This window comes from Staurois parvus, unplaced genomic scaffold (genome assembly GCF_062004578.1).
Source record: "Staurois parvus isolate SC_StPar_1 unplaced genomic scaffold, SC_StPar_1.0 ptg003232l, whole genome shotgun sequence".
Classification (NCBI taxonomy): Eukaryota; Metazoa; Chordata; class Amphibia; order Anura; family Ranidae; genus Staurois; species Staurois parvus.
In genome coordinates, this window is record NW_028321028.1 from 65,937 (window position 1) to 70,429 (window position 4,493).

The 4,493-nt window shown below is 48.7% G+C and overlaps 1 pseudogene; it reads left to right on the plus strand.

Moving 5' to 3' along the window:
• Positions 1-804: 804 nt before the first annotated feature.
• Positions 805-917, plus strand: LOC149428457 (U2 spliceosomal RNA; annotated as a pseudogene).
• Positions 918-4,493: the final 3,576 nt, after the last annotated feature.

Here is a 4,493-nt window from a genome sequence, read left to right on the forward strand (position 1 = left end):
GGGGGGACTTGGGGACTTAATATGGGGGATAAATTACTATAGGGGGGATGAATTACTATAGGGGGGATGAATTACTATATTGGGGATTAATTATTATGGGGGATTAATTACTATGGGGGATTAATTACTATGGGGGGGATTAATTACTATGGGGGATTAATTACTATATTGGGGATTAATTACTATGCTTACTATGGGGGAATATTACTATACTTACTATGGATGACACATACACATCATTCATCTACTCTTGGTCCGGCCCCAATATATGAACCCATTGCGGCCCTCAAGTCAAAAAGTTTGCCCACCCCTGGACTACACCGTCCAGCATATGTCCAATCTATAATATGCAACTAGGCAGCTTCCATGCAACCTGTATTCTGTCCCTCGTATCCTGACCTGTGCTCTATCCCAAATATACCATCCTGTGTTCTGTGTCCTGTGTTAATATACACATTTTCCCCATTCAGTACAATGGCAAGCACTCTGATTGGCCACTTTTATTAGCATGTTTGATCTTCTGTGTCTAGACTTAGAATGGCTGTATGCATAGCTTTTAATTAAAAAGTTAAACAGATACTACTTGTCTTGTTTATGGCAAATCTTCTCTCTTCACCATAAACAAGCACATCATGAATATTTAAGACTTTCCCCAATCTATTTGCAACTAACCTGTTCTTAAACTTCCCCTGACTCTCCATATTTTTACCCAAAACAGGTTAACCCCACACAACAAAGGGAAGGTAATTACCCCCTGCATACATTAACATAGTAAGGTGTCCTTTTGGTGTGTAAAGTGGTCTTATCGCTTCTCGGCCTTTTGGCTAAGATCAAGTGTAGTATCTGTTCTTATCAGTGTCCAGTGGGGGTGCTACCGACCACTCTGTCTTTGTGGGGTTGGTTGGATGGTACCCTCACTGGTATGATGGGGGTCCGGAAGGCTGGACCGGAGGGACAGAAACCGGGGAGCGCCATGATTCGTTCTGGGGCCTCGGGAGTAATTCCTCTGGGAAGGCTGGAAAGACCCAGTACCTCCTGATTTGAGCAAGCTACCTTGGTCTGGCCAGGGGCTGGGGACGCAAAAAGTCCGCAAACTCAGTGCCCCCTGGGGAGACGCGCTCAGGGGTGTCACTAGTAACACTTGGGTGTGGGACCCCACGGTGTGAAAATGACACATGGCCACTGTTTTTACACATCTTTTTGCACAGCGCCCTAAGGACCAGGCCTTTTGGCTAGGACCAGGGCAATTTTTGCTACGGGCCTCAGGGCCTGGTCTGTGCACAATTCGGCACGGTACCACTTTTTTATTTTTTCTTTCTCTTTATTTATTATGCACTTCCCACGTTTGTCACTTTTTTCTGCCCTTATGTGTGTGTTTTTCACGGATGGAGGGTGTGGGTCCTCGGGCCTACCCTGAAGTCTAGGGGGAGGATGTGTGGCCATACGGTTCCTTCCTCCCCTGATCCCTAGGGGACTCTTCTTTGGGAGAGTCCCCTTGCCTAGTACTGGATGTCCGGCTTCGGCTGGGCATAGGGAACGGTGGTCCACCAAGCCTTTTGGCCAGGAGGACCAATTGGGAACCTTGTCCCCGTCAGGAGCTTCGTGCCCCGGGGGATCAGGGTAAGCGGTCCAAGCCCCTTTAGGGGTAGGACACAGCACACCGCTAAGTGCACTTTTTCGTGTGGTGTTTTGCACTTGCACTTTTTTTGTGAACACTTACGGGTTTTTTCGTTATAGTTGCACGTTTGCGGACTTAAAAAAAAAAAAAAAAAAGTGGTCTTATCACTGGCCTGTCAGTATGTGTTTCAATGTCTTCAATATATATATTACACACAATATACTACAGGAAGGTCTTACCAATCACGTGACCAATGTTTCAAATGCTGCTTAATGCGTTGACATGCCTTCTTAGACCCAGTCTGGACATTATGGTCACTTGCTGACTTGGCACCATTCGCAGGCAACTTAACTCTTCAATAGCTTTGAAAGGATGGGCGCTCCTATAGTTACAGTTACCTCCAGGCAGTGGAATCATACTTGGAATTTTTCCTTGGAAGACCTTCACACTCCCAAACACCTTTAACCAGTGATAACCTCCTTAGATACACCGAGCTCTTTCATTGGTCAAAGTGAGAGCTGATAATACCTTTAGATACGTTTCTGGAGCCAGGGAGGAGTCGATTTAAAGCATATTTCCACTTTTGTAGTCAGGTAAAAAAAAAAAAAAAAAAAAAAAAAAAAAAAAAAAAAAAAAAAGGGATTTTTTCTATGTGTTCCTGTTCACACAGCATACATATATTACCTATTAGGGCCAGTTCACACCACAAAAACGCACACCGGGTGCATTCCGGAAACGTTTTTGCTTACACTTCACGCCACACTCCGGTGCAGTTTGATGTAGTTTGCCATGGTCCTGTGCAGAAAAAAAATGCAGCATGCTCTACTTTTTTTTCTGCACCAGAAACTAACTGGAACTGAACTAGTGCCATTAGAATACATGGAAAACACTGTGCATGCATTTTTGATGCAGAAAAAAAAAAATGCACTGAACTGCATCTGGTGTGAACTAGCCCTTAGATCAGGGGTCTACAAACTTTCTAAACATAGGGTCAATTTACTGTCCATCAGACTTTCAGGAGACCAGATTGTGTAGAGTACAAATTGCCTCCACATCAGTGAGAGGAAACAATGTATCTTTGGTATTACGGTAAGTAATAGTGCCCCATCGTTGGTGTCAGTGGGAGGAATAGTGCCCCATCGTTGGTGTCAGTGGGAGGAATAGTGCCCCATCGTTGGTGTCAGTGGGAGGAATAGTGCCCCATCGTTGGTGTCAGTGGGAGGAATAGTGCCCCATCGTTGGTGTCAGTGGGAGGAATAGTGCCCCATCGTTGGTGTCAGTGGGAGGAATAGTGCCCCATCATTGGTATCAGTGGGAGGAATAGTGCCCCATCATTGGTATCAGTGGGAGGAATAGCGCCCCATCATTTGTATCAGTGGGGAGAATAGTGCCCCATCATTGGTGTCAGTGGGAGGAATAGTGCCCCATCGTTGGTGTCAGTGGGAGGAATGGTGTTCTGTTGTGTCAGTGGGGGGAAATAATGCCCCATCGGGGGGAAATAATGCCCCATCAACGGTGTCAGAGGGAGGAATAGTGCCCCATCATTGGTGTCAGTGGGAGGAATAGTGTCCCATCGTTGGTGTCAGTGCGAGGAATAGCGCCCCATCGTTGGTGTCAGTGCGAGGAATAGCGCCCCATCGTTGGTGTCAGTGCGAGGAATAGCGCCCCATCGTTGGTGTCAGTGCGAGGAATAGCGCCCCATCGTTGGTGTCAGTGCGAGGAATAGCGCCCCATCGTTGGTGTCAGTGCGAGGAATAGCGCCCCATCGTTGGTGTCAGTGCGAGGAATAGCGCCCCATCGTTGGTGTCAGTGCGAGGAATAGCGCCCCATCGTTGGTGTCAGTGCGAGGAATAGCGCCCCATCGTTGGTGTCAGTGCGAGGAATAGCGCCCCATCGTTGGTGTCAGTGCGAGGAATAGCGCCCCATCGTTGGTGTCAGTGCGAGGAATAGCGCCCCATCGTTGGTGTCAGTGCGAGGAATAGCGCCCCATCATTGGTGTCAGTGGGAGGAATAGCGCCCCATCAATGGTGTCAGTGGGAGGAATAGCGCCCCATCATTGGTGTCAGTGCGAGGAATAGCGCCCCATCATTGGTGTCAGTGGGAGGAATAGCGCCCCATCAATGGTGTCAGTGGGAGGAATAGCGCCCCATCATTGGTGTCAGTGGGAGGAATAGCGCCCCATCAATGGTGTCAGTGGGAGGAATAGCGCCCCATCAATGGTGTCAGTGGGAGGAATAGCGCCCCATCAATGGTGTCAGTGGGAGGAATAGCGCCCCATCATTGGTGTCAGTGGGAGGAATAGCGCCCCATCAATGGTGTCAGTGGGAGGAATAGCGCCCCATCAATGGTGTCAGTGGGAGGAATAGCGCCCCATCAATGGTGTCAGTGGGAGGAATAGCGCCCCATCAATGGTGTCAGTGGGAGGAATAGCGCCCCATCAATGGTGTCAGTGGGAGGAATAGCGCCCCATCAATGGTGTCAGTGGGAGGAATAGTGCCCCATCAATGGTGTCAGTGGGAGGAATAGCGCCCCATCAATGGTGTCAGTGGGAGGAATAGCGCCCCATCATTGGTGTCAGTGGGAGGAATAGCGCCCCATCATTGGTGTCAGTGGGAGAAATAGTGCCTCATTGTTGATGTCAGTAGCAGTAATTATGCCAATTGGTGGTGGGAGGAAAGGAATAGTGTCTTGTATCAGTTACCCTGTAACCCCTCTCCTGACACCAATGTATGTCATACGTCGGCAGCAGTGAGTGGTTTTACTCGCACTCCCGGCTGTCTGATGAAAGGATCCAGAGACTTTAGAGCCACTGGAGTGATTCCACACACTGCGGTAACCCATGCCCACCTTGCCATGTTTCCCTGCCTTCACGCTC